The 17219-nt window shown below is 38.4% G+C and overlaps 1 protein-coding gene and 2 long non-coding RNA genes across 53 annotated transcripts in view; 1 reads left to right on the top strand and 2 right to left on the bottom strand.

Moving 5' to 3' along the window:
• RBFOX2 (RNA binding fox-1 homolog 2) overlaps positions 1 to 17219 on the bottom strand; it is a 295158-nt gene that overhangs the window by 47318 nt on the left and 230621 nt on the right.
• On the bottom strand, positions 1128 to 16874 carry LOC144331756 (uncharacterized). The gene is made up of 2 exons (XR_013399149.1): positions 16618 to 16874; positions 1128 to 1898 (listed from the first exon to the last, which is right to left on the bottom strand). It is a non-coding gene; the product is annotated as an uncharacterized LOC144331756 (long non-coding RNA).
• Positions 8888 to 11032, top strand: LOC144331755 (uncharacterized). Its single transcript, XR_013399148.1, has 2 exons — positions 8888 to 9808; positions 10049 to 11032. It is a non-coding gene; the product is annotated as an uncharacterized LOC144331755 (long non-coding RNA).

Below are 17219 nucleotides of genomic sequence, written 5' to 3'. Positions count from 1 at the left end.
TTTTTAATCATGAATCTCTTTTGCAACATCCCAAGCATGCATTTATCTAATTGTTTTTCACTAAATCCTCAAAAAAGTTATGTTAAGAAAATTTTTGATAAATATCTAACAGGTGTGACACATTCTAGGCATGCAATTTTGATGTATTCATCTGGCAATTGAAGAGCCTTGTGTTTTTACTATTTCCTATGAAGTCCATGCAAAACCGGATGGCTTGCTGAGCTGATTAAACCAATATACTTTTAAAACAGGAGTGGAACTTGCTGTTCTTATTATCTCAAATGAGACAGAAGTGAGTCCCCAACAGATTCTGCTAGGTGACAGGATGAATCCCCTCCCTTTGACTTTCAGGCTAAAAGAAGCTGTGAATCAGAGATACTTTTGGCTCAGAGATGTTGGCAACCATCTTGAAATGAAGTTTGAAACTTCAAAATATAAAGGATAATCAGGAATAAACTCCAAATGAATATCAGCTTTTCAAGTGTCAATTTAAGTGATGGCAGCTTTTTATCTCATTCCATTCAGGCCTTGCAGATGGCTTAATGTGCAATGATTCATGTGATATAAAAATAGCAGAAAAGGGAAGAGCTACGAAGCAATGTTCTGTGAAAGTGTATGGTTTTCAATCATCAGTCTTGGCACAATGCAGACTAAATAACATAAATTCCATTTAAAGATGAAACTCACTAAGTTACTAAAACAGCATCAAGCAAACCAACATGCAGTCAAAGCAACAAGCATCAATTACAACTAATGCTCATTCAAGCATCTTCAAACTTGCCTCTTAACATCTCACAGTTGGATCACATAAAACTTTGTCTTCAACCAAACTTTACAACCACCAGATCTGGTCTGCAAGATGACAATGTATCACTCTGAGGAAAGTTAAAAAGACTGATTCCACAAACTCCAAATTACACTTTTATATATAACTTTATATGTAGTCCATGTAATCTGTCATGATGTATGTGAAGTGGCAGGATAAATGAAAACTAATGATTACTTCAAAGTATGCTGCCCAAGGTGCTTATCTATAGCTCTTGATAGTTCTTTGCTTCTCTGAAGACACAATTTAAGATCAGAAGCAAGACTGGTTAATTTTGCAGCTTGTAGTGAACACCCCCTGCTTTTTTTTTTTAAGTATGAAATCTTTAATTCTAAGTCGATCTAGCATGTAGAAAAAGTGACTTATCATTTACCAAATTCTCAAGACTTCTGATCTACTGCAATTTTTAAACTGAAGTTTTACATACATAGATAAAAATACATAAATTACAAGCACAGAGCTGAATATTCACAATGAAAGTACACCCATGTAACCACCAAATTAGATCAAGAAACAAGATACCAGGAGCACCTCAAGGGGCCCACTCCAGTCACGGTTCCCCTGGCAAAGGGTCACGACGATCCTGACTTCTAACTCTCTAGATTAGTTTCGCCATTTGTAAACTTAATTAGAAACATGGAATCATACCATATGTACTCTTCTGTGTCTGACTTCTTTTATACATTAATGTAACATGCACACATATATTGTTGTAATTTATTCATTCTTAGTCCATTGTATAAACAAATTTTGAGCTGCTTACAGTTTTGGATATTAAGAATAATATTCCTGTGAACATTCCTGTTTACATATCTTTTGGTACACACAAGCATGTATTTCAGATAGATATACATATATATATGATGTTTATATATGAGTGGATTTGCTAGGCAAGAATATGTGTCTGCTCAGCCTTAGTAGTACTGTCATTTTTCCAAAGTGGTTATACTAACTTATACTCCCATCAAGTGTATGTAAGAGTTCTACTTGTTCTCCACGCCCTCTTTTTTTTTTGGAGACAGAGTCTTGCTCTGGTGCCCAGGCTGAAGTCCAGTGGTACAATCTCAGCTCACTGCAACCTCTGCCTCCCAGGTTCAAGAGATTCTTGTGCCTTAGCCTCCCAAGTAGCTTGGATTACAGGCATACACTATCATGCCCAGCTAATTTCTGTATTTTTTTGTCGAGATGGGGTTCAGTCATGTTGACCAGGTTGATCTCGAACTCCTGACCTCAAGTGATCTGCCCATCTCGGCCTCCCAAAGTGCTGAGATTACAGGTGTGAGTAATCCCGTCCAGCTAAGTTCTACTTGTTCTCAGTATTATTTTCATTTTAACTCTTCTGGTTAGTGGAATTATATTGTGGTTTTCATTTGTATTTCTCTGATGATTAATGAAATTGGTTACTGCTTCATATGTTTACTAGACATTTTGATATCCTGTTTTGTGAAAAGTCTGCAAATTCTTTGCCCACTTTCTAATTAGGTTGACTTTTTTTGCTTATGATTTGTAGGAGTTCTTTATGAATTTTGGATATGAGCCCTATGATAGATGTACTGCAAACAATTATCTTTTTATGCGCTATAGTCTAGTTCTTAGATAGACATAAATTTTTAACTTGTTAGTGTCATTACCACCGAAATGGCTAGTTCAAACACCTCATTTTTGAACAGACAATATTCTTAACTTTTCAGTTTGCTCAAAAATCCCCACCATATCAATTGTCTGACCTCACTGGAAGCAACAAACATTGACTCTACAATTCCCTGTCTCCAAGTCCTTACCTGTAGGTGTTTCTTCGCCTTTCTATCAAATTTAGGTTTCAGAACCTGTCGTTTCAATCTCCTTGGTTGAATCTGACTAAAAAACTGCAACCCTGAATGACTTCAACCAATTTTATCTAAGCTTGAACCCGGGCAGGTACCAGCTGCTGGAGGAAAATCACTCAACTACTAAAACAGCACAATAGATGCATGGTCACCAAATCAAAAAGGGTCTAGCAATCTTACCACATTTCTTCTGTGAGCCAGAGTTCCCATTTTCTACAAATACCTTTTCAAACTTGCTTTCTTCTCTGTAAACCTCAGACCTTTTATTCTTTCCACTTATAGAGTTTGGTTAAAAAACGGGAATCTCTATAAAATAGTAACTATTTATTGAGTGCCAGACCCTGATCTAAGTCTTTTAATAATATTAAATAGTTTACTAGTTGCCAAACTCTGAACTAAGTGTTTTACATTTTAATTAATGTAATTATTTCAACAACCCTACAGAGTAGGTACTTAAAAAAAAAAAACAAAAAGTAAGCACATAGTAGGTACTACTTTTTATTCTCATATTTCAGATAAGGAGTCTGACGAATAGAAAGAGTGTCTAAGTAAGTAATGAAGCAAGGATCTGAACCCAGGTAGTCTGCCTCCAGAGTGCACTTTTTTTTTTTTTTTGAGACAGAGTCTTGCTCTGTTGCCTAGGCTAGAGTGCAGTGGTACAATCTCAGCTCACTGCAAGCTCTGTTTCCCAGGCTCACGCCATTCTCCTGCCTCAGCCTCCTGAGTAGCTGGGACTACAGGTGCCCGCCACCATGCCTGGCTAATTTTTTGTATTTTTTTAGTAGAGACGGGGTTTCACCGTGTTAGCCAGCATGGTCTTGATCTCCTGACCTCATGATCCGCCCGCCTCGACCTCCCAAAGTGCTGGGATTACAGGCGTGAGTCACTGCGACTGGCCTGAAGTGCATGTTCTTAACCATTATATTGTACTTTACATATATTATTTTCTTTAACCCTTGCAATAACTCTATGAAACAGATAATACCGTTATCTCCAACTGACGCGAAGATGCTAAATGTAGAGACGTTCAGTTAGTTGCCCAAGGTCACACAGTAAGCAGCAGACTAGGAATTCAAAACTAGGCAGCCCAACTTCATACGTGAAATCACTTCCTTTCTAGCATCATACTCATCCTCTCTTCTCATTAGAAGCGAGAACCCATACGAATCCCACCCCTCTCTTACTTTCTTAGGACTCTCATCTCACGCAGCAAGAGTCTCCGGGAGTGGAGACAGGCATGGGTAAGAGACAGGGAAGGCTACACTAGAGATGACATGGGTTCTATACCTTTTTAAAATTTTTTTGAGTAAGGGTCTCCCTCTGTCGCCCAGGATGGAGTGCAGTACAGCAAACTTAGCTCACTGCAACCTCCACCTTCTGGGTTCAACTGATCCTCCTGCCTTAGCTTCCCAAGTAGCTGGGACTACAGGTGTGAGCCACCATACACGACTAATTTTTATATATTTTTTAGAGATGGGGTTTTGCCATGTTGCCCAGGCTGGTCTCAAACGATCTGCCTGCCTCAGCCTCCCAAAGTGCTGGAATTATAGGCATGAGCCACTGTGCCTGGCTGGGTTCTATATCCTAAGGAAAGAGAAACAGGTCAGGCTATGCAGAGAAAGGAAAGGGAGAGAAAAGAAAATCAGCAAAGGGATGCTGACATTCAATTAGGAAAAAAGCCAAAGAACTACTAAACTGATATAGGGACTTAAAAGTGGTTTTCTGTACAGAGTAGAAATAGGAATAGAAAATATTGGTCATGCTATATTAATGTACTTAAATGAGATCTTATCTCACACCTGACATTCTCACTTTAAATTTATCCCAATATAGACTACTAATTTCTGAAATATATAAATCAGACAGAAAAAAGGAAATAAAAGTTTTTAAGCCTTATCTTTGTGAAAAGTGGACAGTTAAAACTGATCTAAGAAAAAGCTCAGTCTATAACAGCACTGGTTTGCATTATTTTCTCTTGTTAGCTGCTGAGCACCCTTACTGACCATATAAACAACCTTCCAAGGTTGTGGTTTTCCCTTTTGTGGTCATTATCCAACCTAACGTATCCACTGGGCAAGGCATAAAAGAGAAGAGGCTGGACGGAGTCCGCTCACCGACAGTTTACAGCGAGGACTGGCAGCAGTGCTGGCCTGACGCAATCATACAGCTAGAACCTACACATCTACCCTTCAAACAACTCATCTTCCCTGGCGCAGCTGAGCTAGCCATCAACACTGCACAGGAGGTCGGCACCAATTACACTTAATAGCAAACTAGAATTTTAAGTCTCAGAATCTCATCCTAGAAATGAGGACTACAAATGTTTTCTTTTTTTTGATGACTTCAAACTTTTAAAACACTTTTAACTAGGAAATTGATTCATTTTTCTGACTCCTCTACGATACAATGGAAATATTTTAACTATACATTGTGAACAAATGTTCTATCATAATCTAAAGGGAATTCTGAGTGATACAAGATTAAGTATAACCTTCCAAGTCTATCAGATTAAGATTAGACACATACTACTCTGAGGTAGATACTAAGGAATCTCTCAATGAATTCAGAAATATTTTGATTTGTGGATTATCCACTTTCTTCAATATTTATTTTTCCTCTTTCCCCCGCCCCCACATAGAAGTCTTCATTACTTATTTTCATCTCTTTGAGGCTAACAGAGAAAAGAAGCAAAATAGGAAATTCAGTTTAGCACAGTAAAGTTTTTGAAAATCTGATTCATGGCTGAAAATATCTATTTAACCATCCCAGTTTAATGACAGTTTAGCTGGTCACAGAATTCTAGGTTGGAAAAAAGAATCCCTTCAGAATTTTGAAGATAACTCTCAACTGTCTTCTAGCTTTTAGCCTTGCTGCTGAGAAATCTGAAGGCATGATTCCCATCTCCTTGTATGTGTCTTTTTTCTTCTTTCTTGCAGCTTGTAGGACTATCCAAATACACTTGATGTTCTAAAACGGTGTCGATAGTGATATGCCTCAGTGTGGACTTGTTTCATTTTCATCTATTTTGTGGAGAATTCTGTGGGCTCTTTCAAGTCGGAAATTAATGTCCTCAGTGCTGGGAGGTTTTCTTGTGTTATCGGGTGATTATTCCCACTCTATACATTTTCTTTCTTGAAGCAATATTATTGGATCTTCTAGACCAGTCCTCTAATTTTCACATCTCTTCTCTTGTATTTCCCATCTCTGCCTTTTTGCTCCATTTTTCTAGGATACAGGTCCTTAATCTCTTATCTGAAACCTTTGGGGCCAAATGCGTATCAGAATTTTTACAATTTTAGAAAGTTAATATAGAATATAACCCATAATGTAATACCCACCCCTCATCCCACCCACATACAATGAGATCTGAGGCAGTGATATTTCTTTAGCAAAATCTATAAAGGATAGAAGTAGGTTGTGTTGTAAATTTATGAAAAATACAATTTTCAGAACTTTTTAGATTTTGGAATTGTGGATAAGAGACTGTAGGCCAGGTAGAGTGGCTCACACCTGTAATCCCAGCACTTTGGGAGGCCAAGGCAGGTGGATTACCTGAGGTCAGGAGTTCAAGACCAGCCTGGCCAACATGGTGAAACCCTGTTTCCACTAAAAATAGAAAAATTTGCTGGGCCTGGTGGTGCACACCAGTAATCCCAGCTACTTGGGAGGCTGAAGCAGGAGAATCGCTTGAACCCAGGAGGCAGAGGTTGCAATGAGCTGAGATTGCACCACTGCACTCTAGCCTAGGCTACCATTCCAAAAAAAAAAAAAAAAGATGTAGACCTTTATTTTTTTAATTTCATCTTCAAGTCAGCCAAATAAAGTTTTTCATTTTGTTGCCATGTCTTTAATTTCAATGACTCATTTTCCTTTTCTGAAACTCAACCCCCATCCCCCAAACTAGCATTTCATTCCTGTTAATACAATTTCTTCTCTGAGGATGTAAATGTAATTGTGGGGGAAGGGTCCCTACTCCCTGCAACGTGGTGGTGGTGGTGGTTGTTTTGGTTTGTTTTTGTTATCTATCTTCCATGTTATGGGTTTTCGTGGTACCCAGTAATCACTGATTGTCTATTCAGGACTTAAGAGTTGAGGGGGTAGGTGGCAGGTAGCTAAAAAATTGGCAAGTCTGAGTGGGTGGAGTGGAGGCTTCGATGACTTTGTGATTCCCTCATTCTAAGTTGTTGGGTAAGCAATTTGTTCTTTAAGTCTTCTTGAGCAAGCGAGGTTCTCCAAAAAAAAGTCTTCCAATCTTCTAACTGATGCCACCAGTTTCTGAACTTTTGAAATTTTTGTGGTATGAGTAAAATTAACTTCATGTATTCAAAACTGTAACTAATAGTAAGTATTTAATAAAACCTTGTAGTACTGTGTGTGCATGTTTTAATCAAGGCAGCAAAATAGGGTCACACAGCCTATGCTTGTTTGGAGCTGACATGTATATTCTGGGAAACACTGCTTGCTTTCAAAATAACCTTTATATTTCAAGTGAAGAAGAGCCTACGTTATAGTCATTCTCCAAAGCAAACACAGAAGGTTAAGGCAGAATAAGCAGATGAAGCAGTAAATGAGATGTGGTTATCATCTAAAGGCAAGTTCATAATCCAAATTTTTTTCCTTTTTCTGTTCTTTACAGCCTAGAAGTACCTCAGATACAAGGTGAGGATTATTAAAATATTTGTGATAAGGAGACATAGCAACTAACTGCAGTATGGGATTCAGAATAGAGAAAAAGACATTACTGAAAAAAACGAAATTTAAAATAAGGCCTATACTTTACCTAATAGTACTGTATCAGTCTTTCTTTTTGCCTGATTTTGAAAATTCTACTATAGAATCTATACATCTACTATGTAAGATGCTAACATTAGGGAACTTGGTGAAGGGTATGCAGAAACCTTTTGCATATTTTTGCAACTTTACTGTTAATCTAAAATAATTTCATAATTAAAAGTTTTGGTTGGATGCAATGGCTCACACCTTTAATCCCAGCACTCCAGGAGGCCCTAGAGTTCGAGACCAGCCTCAGCAACATGGTGAAACCTTGTCTCTACAAAAAGCACAAAAATTAGCCAGGAGTGATGGCACAAGCCTGTACTCCCAGCTGCTTGGGAGGTTGAGGTGGGAGGATCAATTGAGCCTGAGAGGTCAAGGCTGCAGTGAGCTACAATCATGCCACTGCACTCCTGCCAGGGTGACAGGGCGAGACTCTGTCTCCAAAAAAAAAAAAAAAAAAAAGAGGGAAAGAAAAGCAAGCAAGCAAGCAAAAAAATTTACAAGTTTTAAAAAAGAAAAAAGTAGGCCTGGCACGGTGGCTCATGCTTGTAATCCTAGCACTTTGGGAGGCCAAGGTGGATGGATTACCTGAAGTCAAGAGTTCGAGACCTCTCTGGCCAACATGGTGAAATCTCGTCTCCACTAAAAATACAAAAATTAGCCAGGCGTGGTGGCAGGTGCTTGTAATCCCAGCTACTTGGGAGACTGAGGCAGGAGAATCTCTTGAACCCAAGAGATGGAGGTTGCAGTGAGCCGAGATAGTGCCATTGCACCCCAGCCTGGGCAACAGAGCAAAAACTGTCTCCAAAAAAAAAAAAAAGAAAAAAGAAAATATTTTAGGATGTCAGATTCTAAACCCTTAAATATTAAAAAATCTAAACCCTTAAAAGAATGTTTAACTGATTTAATGATTATATACAGGCACAAGTGTAAACAAATATTTGCTTGTATTCAAAATGTGATTGGAACTCTTATGAAACTTAGAGACTGAAAAGTACATTCATTTCCAATTATTGGTTTGATGAAGAAAAAAACCCATATTTAAATCTAACATTACCATTAATCCATTTCACAATTAGAAACAGTTTAACTTGTAACTCTCATGATTTTACATACAAAAAAAAAATCATATAAAGCTTCATCTCCTACTGCATTCTCTCTGAAGACCTTATAGTTTTAAAAACAAAAATATCAATCACTCCTGGTTGGGCTCAATTTATTTTGAATGGGGGGGTGATTTTCAGATAAGGTATGTAAATGAATACTTTCCATAGACTTAAATAGGTAATTTTCACAGTATTATGAAGTCAACATTTAGTGTAAGTGATATAGTTCTGAAAAAAGTGTAATCTAAGAATAAGCCTATCAAAGGTCAGTAGATATTTCTATTAACTGCTCAAAGTACATCTGCCATGTGAATTACCGTGCAATTCAAATAGCTTTCAAATTAAGCAACTATTGCTGGGTGTGGTGGCTCACATCTGTAATCCCAGCACTTTTGGAGGCTGAGGCAGGTGGATCACTTGAGGTCAGGAGTTCGAGACCAGTCTGGCCAACATGGTAAAACCCTGTCTCTACTAAAAATACAAAAATTCACTAGGCGTGGAGAATTGCTTGAACCCCGGAGGCGGAGGTTGCAGTGAACCAAGATTATGCCACTGCACTCCAGCCTGGATGACAGAGCAAAACTCCGTCTCAAAAAAAGAAAAAAAAGAAAAAGAAATTAGGCAACTATTAACAAAGTTTTCATTTGGAGGGATTCATATTGAATCAAAATTTGCACAAAAGTGAAACTTCATTAACTTTTTATATCAGATTTCAAATCTGAATGATTTAAATTTGAATAAGATTGTGACATATTTAATATTCAAAGAAATGAAATGGAAACATCATAGCCTACTAAGTATTTGATATTCATTTTCTCATCTAATCTTGAAAACAACCCTAGGCGGAAGGCACTATTATCACCATTTTTACAGATAAGGAAAATGAGCATTGGAGTTCTAATTCTCTCATGGTTACACATTTAGCAAACAGAAGGAGCTGAGAGCTGAACCAGCTCAACCTGATTTACTGGCTCATACTCCCTCAACACAATATAGCCTTTATTAAAAAATAAAAACGCTTTAAAAAATTCATTTTTTTCTTAAAATATTTGACAAAGTTGGCCGGGAAACTTTTCATTATGCCATTGCATAGTACCTTAAAAAAACAAGAACTACAATCCATGTTAGAACTTCAACTAGATTTGTTAGCACTTAAAGCACTTTTGTTTTAATTTTCTTGGAGACAGGGTCTCCCGATGTTGCACAGGCTGGTCTCGAACTCCTGGGCTCAAGAGATTCTCAGGTCTAAGCTTTACAGGTTGCTGGGATTACAGGTGCATGCCACCATGCCTAGTTAAGCATTTTAAAAATGTTTCTAATAGGGCTGGGCACAATGACGCATGCCTGTGATCCCAGCACTTTGGGAAGCTGAGGCAGGCGGATCACCTGAGGTCAGGAGTTCAAGACCAGTCTGGCCAACATGGTGAAACCTCACCTCTACTAAAAATAAAAAGGAATTAGCCGGGCATGGTGACAGGCACCTGTAATCCCAGCGACATGGGAGGCTGAGGCAGGAGAATCGCTTGAACCCGGGGGACGGAGGTTGCAGTGAGCTGAGATCATGCCATTGTACTCCAGTATGGGCAACAAGAATGAAATTCTGTCTCTTAATAAAGTTTATGACGGAGTTCCTGATGGGTTAAAACGTGGTGGAACTAGATCATATGCATTCCTTCTCACACAGTACAAACGTGGTAACATGACAAAATATTTTTCAAAAAAGTAAAATCTTAGCCCACATGCTTATCTACTGAAAAATCAGTGTACTTCATGGTGCTAACACAATATATAAGACAATTATAATACACTGAATATAAAATTATTTTATCGAATATCACCACCAACACAATTTTTTAGACATAGAAAAGTGAATTTACATTTACTTACAGCAATTCCCTATTTAAGGATAATTACTTTTAGATTTATTTTAAAGAGAAATGTTTAAACATTTCTTCTGCGTATTTGAGCATTGTTATGACAAGCTGAGTTCTGAGAGTCTAATCCTGTTTGGGCATTCAAATGTAAGCTAATTTTTTTTAATAAACGAGTAATTCAATTTCTTCTGAAAATATGTGGTTTCATTTTCTCAGAGTGTCAAAGTGCCAAAAAAAGGAATTACGAAAGGCATCGTTTGTATATATAACATGATCATGTACTGATTATCAGTGTCACACTGTGAAACAAAAACCAGAGCAAGTCATTTTTTAAAACAGGAGTAAGAATTAACTTTATACCTGAGTGATTATTTTAATGTTCATTTACAATGAGAGAAATCTGTTAGTATGCTCAAGCTAGAGTTCCTAGGTTAAAAGCTGAAGGGTAAGTGGAAACTAAGATGGTTAAGACTCTCTATGGATGTCTGTTTTTTTTTTTTTTTTTAATCACCATTTGCATGGAGAAGCAGGAAAAAAGCACTTGACTGAGAGCAGACTTCCTGAGGCCCAGCTCTGTAACCAGCTAGCTGTAACTTGCTCAAATCACTTAACACTACTGACCTCAGCTGTAAATGGGAGGCAGAAGATGCTGTTAAAAATGCTTTTTTAGGCTGGGTGTGGGGGCTCACGCCTGTAATCCCAGCACTTCGGGAGGCTAAGGCGGGCAGATCTCGAGGTCAGGAGATCAAGACACTCCTGGCTAACATGGTGAAACCCCGTCTCTACTAAAAATACAAAAAATTAGCCGGGTGTGGTGGCAGGAGCCTGTGGTCCCAGCTACTCGGGAGGCTGAGGCAGGAGAATGGCAAGAACCCGGGAGGTGGAGCTTGCGGTGAGCCGAGATTGCGCCACCGCACTCCAGCCTGGGCGACAGAGCAAGGCTCCATCTCAAAAAAAAAAAAAAAAAAAAAAGCTTTTTAGCTTTAAACTTCATCAATTCGGATCAGAGTTTACTCATTTAAAGAGGTTTAAAGAGGTAGTATAAAATATTTATAAAACATGTAAAGAGGTTTAAAAAATGCCCTTAAATAATCCTTTATGTCATCCTTGCCCTAAGCTGTGAGAGCAGTAACAGGCAACGGAGCACAGCATTAATGCGCCTAGCAATTTTTTAGTTTAGTTTCCCTTGGGCATTAGGAGTAAGTAGGTAAGTAAATAAAACAAGGTATACAAAGAGAAGAAGCAACAGTCATGGAGTTAGCAATATTAACAACATGCTGAAAGGGTGTCTTGAGTCTTATATGATCCACAGGGCAATTTTCTCTATTTAAAAACACCCATGCATAATTCTAAATTTGGTTTTCTGCGGCAACTCTCACATTCTCAAACCAGGTGACAGCTTCCTTATGGATCCAGCTTGGAAACTGCCATACTACTCACAGGCATCAACACTTTGGAGCTAAAGGACAGATGTAATTATTTTTAAGGGTAAACTGATACAGGATATATATATATTTTATGTAGGCTCAATGTACTCTGCCTTTTATTACTTTAAGAAAAAATAAGAGCCACTCTTGGAAAAGTGGATGGCTGAACGAATAAATTCCTCTGTAGTCCAAGGCCTCTACATCCAGCCTGGAAACAGAACATGCTAATGATACCCACACACTGTGGGCTCCTTTTTTCCCATTATATTCTTGAAATACTCATTTGGACAAATGATCCCACTGTTAAGGGCTATACCTTCTTGGCTATGTTTTAGTGCATCACTAATCTGCAAGGCACCTTCAAGTGTTATCAGATACAGGAGTCAATGGGCAATTCCAACTGATAGTAGAAAGAAAAATTGGCTTAAACTCCAGAGAAGGGGTGTGTAGAAAAGCAAAAAAAAAAAAAAAAAAAAAAAATCCTCTGAGCATAATGGGCAACAGGGGCTTGCCAATGAGGAGGGTTATAAAATCTACAGCTGACTAATATAGTAAGGTGGGCCACTCAGCTATTTGCTCAAATCTCTACTTTCCACTCACCAACAAATATTTCAAAGAATCCTTAGCTCTTTAGAGTATAAAATTCCAAATTCTTTGGCCTTGAATTCAAACTCCTCCATAATTTAGCTTTATCAGTCTCTCTTATTGAGCATTATTGCTTCAGAAGAGCCTTGTGTTCCAACCAAAGATACTGTAAGCAAAACATCATGCTGTACAACAGCATAAATGCATACAATCTTGTCAACTTAAAAATCTTAATTTTTATTTTTTAATTTTTAGCGATGGGGTCTTGCCATGTTACCCAGGCTGGTCTCTAACTCCTGGACTCAAGTGATCCTCCCACCTCAGCCTCCCTAAGTGCTGAGATTACAGGTATGATCCACTGTGCCTGGCCTACAAAGAAAAGAACCTTCTGTTTACATCCCCACCTCCATGTGAGAAACCCTTTTCAACTCTTAAACACGACTGAGGATTCAGAGGGCTTTTTGTTTCTTTAGCTAATATCCATTGTTATTTATAGCATTAGAAATTAAAGCTGAGCAATTTTTTTTTTTTTTTTTTTTTTGAGACGGAGTGTCGCTCTGTCGACCAGGCTGGAGTGCAGTGGCGCGATCTCGGCTCACTGCAAGCTCCGCCTCCCGGGTTCACGCCATTCTCCTGCCTCAGCCTCCCGAGTAGCTGGGACTACAGGCGCCCACAACCGCGCCCGGCTAATTTTTTGTATTTTTAGTAGAGACGGGGTTTCACTGTGGTCTCGATCTCCTGACCTTGTGATCCGCCCGCGTCGGCCTCCCAAAGCGCTGGGATTACAGGCGTGAGCCACCGCGCCCGGCCAAAGCTGAGCAATTTTAAAAGCATATAAAAATTAATTTTAAATAATAAGCCAATTACATGTTAATGTAAATACATATTTTTAAAGAAAATTAACTACATTTTCCAAAATGTAATAAATTTACTTAGAAGACTGGCACTCCCTTTAATGTATGGATTTACTCTGTTACAATATGTTATTTTAGTTTAAGTATACAAAGAAAAATCTGGCCTCACAGATAGTTGGAAAAGGGAAAACTATTTCAATAGCCTTCTCAGATAACTGTGGAGTCTTCTTTGATAATATATCAAAACTTGACGAGTGGTACTTTCTTAAAAGTTAACTACAATGTCGAATCTGAAACCTTATCAGTGAACTTTTCATATGTTATTACACTAAAATCCATTGGACAATCATGCACTTTGCATGGATCTTTTACTCATGATTTTGTAACATTAAACATCAGTCATTAGTTGTAAAATACCGGCTTACTGAGTTCTGGAGATCTTTCAAATGTCAGGACATTTCATTATACAAGACCACATTTGTTACTATCATCACAGATCTCATCAGAAAAAATCTTTAAGTACTGAGAAACTGTCAAGCTCATAGTGGAGGATACAAATTTTTCAAAATTCTAATTTTTGCCAGGAGAGTTTACATTTTACCAATGGGAACAAATAGTGTCAGTTTTTTCCCTTGAAGTGACAGGCTTACTTCATTTTCAAGAAAATGTCTGCCAGATACCCAAATCTGAATATCATGGTTTGTCCATTAGTTGTTCTTACAAGAAAAAAATGGTGCTCCATGAAAAAAAGCAGCTAGCTCAGCTTGCAACTCAATCACACAGTACTTTTCCTTGAGACAATGAAAATATTTTGGTATGTAACACAAGTGCTTTATGAATACTTTTTACTTTGCCATGTAGAATATGAAAAAGATCATATACTCAATGGTGGGAAATTAATAAAATTAATACTTTTTACTGCTTCATCAAGGACATTCTTAAGTGAACAGGATTCTTTTGTTTTCCTGTGAGTCTGTGACAGTGAAGAATATAATGACTGCTAGCAGCACAGTTTGGTGCCACGGCCTTGATTCATACTAAGGTGCTAGCAATTTTACCCACCATTGCTTTTGTACTGACCGTCAATGCCAATATAGTAAAAACAGCAAGAATGTATTGGTATTACTATGAAATTAATACCTTGCATTGACTTCATACACCCCCCGACCCAGACTCTGAAAAAGTTTAGGGAACTGCCAGTGATCTGTGGACCACACAGGGAAAACTACTGCTGCAGAGGACTGCCCCTGCCTGCAATGTCCTCTACTTCACTGCAGGCTATGGGTTCACTGTTTAGGGGAAGTAGTACCTACCTTCTAAAAGCATCTCTTAATGAACCCACTTCATTACTCTCTCTCTCTCTAGCACTTATCTGTACTTTGTTTTTCTTTTCTTTTCTTTCTTTCTTTTTTTTTTTTTTTTGAGACTGAGTTTCCCTCTTGTTGTACAGGTTGGAGTGCAATGGCATGATCTCAGCTCACTGCAACCTCTGCCTCCTGGGTTCAAGCGATTCTCCTGCCTCAGCCTCCCAAGTAGCTGGGATTACAGGCATGCGCCACCACGCCCGGCTAATTTTGTATTTTTAATAGAGACGGGGTTTCACCATGTTGGTTGGGCTGGTCTCGAACTCCCAGCCTCAGGGGATCCACCTGCCTCGGCCTCCCAAAGTTCTGGGATTACAGGCATGAGCCACCACACCCAGCCTGTACTTTGTTTTTCTACCAGAACTTCTATAGGTCCATTGAGGGCAGAGGCTTTGAGGCTTTATTTTACCTTTTTAAGAACACCTAGTGCCTAGCACAGTAATGTGCACATGACAAGTATATATAAAACAGTTGTTCAGTATAATTTATGGGAAAGAATGCAGGCTCTTGGAGCCAGATAACCTGTATTTAAATCCTCACACTGACATTTATTAGTTGTGTGATCTTGGACAAGTCATCTTGAATCTCTCTAAGCCTCAATTTCTTCATCTGTGAAAGAGGAATAATAATGACACCTATTTCACATGGTGGCTGCGGTAATTCAATGGAGTTAACACATAAAAGTGCTTCAAACAATATCTGGTACAAAGTAAGCACTCAAATTTATTAGTTTTGTTGTTACTATTAAGTAGTTACTGACCCTATATATGTATTTTAAAAAATTATTTAAGGACTGATACTTTGATTTAAAATAAGGTAACCCTAAATTATGTTTTGAAGAGTGTATAAGGGGAAATAGATGTATTTTATTTTCCTAATTATCCAGTTAGGAAAACCTTATATTTAAGTGAAAGACTCAATAACATGCCATGTCTCCTAAGTAAATGATTCTAATTACATCCAACTAAGAAAAAGAAAGTATTTACATTATATGGAAGAATGTTGGAGAAATGAATTGTTACCTAAACTGCTGTATTAACTCAATATTTTTAATAGTGTATGTCTAACACCTTAGACCACCTATACACCTTTAGAACAACTATAAGCCTCCCCCACCATTAGAAAGCACTTGCTAATAAGTGTCTGTATCCATAATATACCAGTAGAGATGATAAAAACAGAGAACGTATTATTTCCTACCCTCAAGAAGAATATAATCCAACAGGCAGTTAGAATATGTACACAAATATAAACCTCATATCTGAAGAGTATTCACTAAAGCTTGTCTACTTCAAAGTCTTTGGTTATTTAAACCCACTGCCATTTAGAAAAGTATCTAAAGATACAGGAACTGAGGTCCTTTTTTCTCTGCAGGCAGGCCCAGAGATGATCAAGTGTCTGCAGGCCCGGGTGGTAGACCCCTAACTGCTGCCTCTTTTGCTAATGCACAGTATGGGACCAACTGACTATCCAAATAAGCTCTCATCTTGAGAGCAGGAGCTCCCAGCTCAAGGTTAAAATCGACTTCTAAAACACAGTTTCAAAATAAAAATTTCAGATTCTAATGCTCAGTTCTCATTGTTGTACAAGCTCTTTTCTTTTTGTTCTCTCCAACAAGCTAAGACTGTCCAACATAAACGAAACATATCTAAATGGAGCTGTAGCTCACAGTAACAAAAAGCACAAACAGTACAAATAGGGACAACTGATCTTAAAAGACTTATGATGGTTACAAATAATTACTTCGGCTGGATGTGGTGGCTCACGTCTGTAATCCCAGCACTCTGGGATGCTGAGGTGGGAGGACTGCTTGACCCCAGGAGTTCCAGGCCAGCCTGAGCAACATAGGGAGACCTTGTCTCTACAAATAATAAAAAAAATTAGCCGGGTGTGGGGGTGCATGCCTGTGGTCCCAGCTACTCGTGGCGGCTGAGCCTGGGAGGCAGAGGCTGCAGTGAGCCGAGACCATGCCACTGCACTGCAGCTGGGTGACAGAGTAAGACCCTACCTACCTCAAAGACCCCCTTTCCCCACCCCAAAAAAAGGTAATTAAGGAACTAATTAAACAAGTAATTTCCAAAGTATTTCTTAATTTATTCTCACCACAACCCTGTACAGTCAGGTTGATTATAAATTTCATTTGATAGATGAGGAAACTGAAACTTGAAGGTAAAATGGTTTATTCAAGACAATTATTACAATAAGGATGGCACAATCTTTGTGCTACCTCTTATCTTACTCATCCAACCAGTTGTCAAATCCTCTATATTTTACCTTTATAATGTCTCCTGAATTCATTCCCCACTCTACATAACCACTTAAGACTGTTTCCCAATCATCTGCCTGCTCCTCTATTCATCCTGCATATGCTGTGACAGATCAATCTTCTCTGAGCACAATTCTGCTCACTTCATTTACTTGCTCAAAATCTTCAATAAAGTCCATATTTCTCAGCCTGGCATTCAAATACTCTTCCCAATTTATACTCAACTGACCCTTAGTCCACCTTATTTCCCACTAGTCTCTGCCAAACACCTAAAGCTTCAGTCAAGTAGAAACCTATGCTTTTATCCCAAGACAT

This window comes from Macaca mulatta, chromosome 10, assembly GCF_049350105.2.
Source record: "Macaca mulatta isolate MMU2019108-1 chromosome 10, T2T-MMU8v2.0, whole genome shotgun sequence".
NCBI classification, from domain to species: Eukaryota; Metazoa; Chordata; class Mammalia; order Primates; family Cercopithecidae; genus Macaca; species Macaca mulatta.
This window is presented reverse-complemented; position numbering and strand designations above follow the sequence as displayed.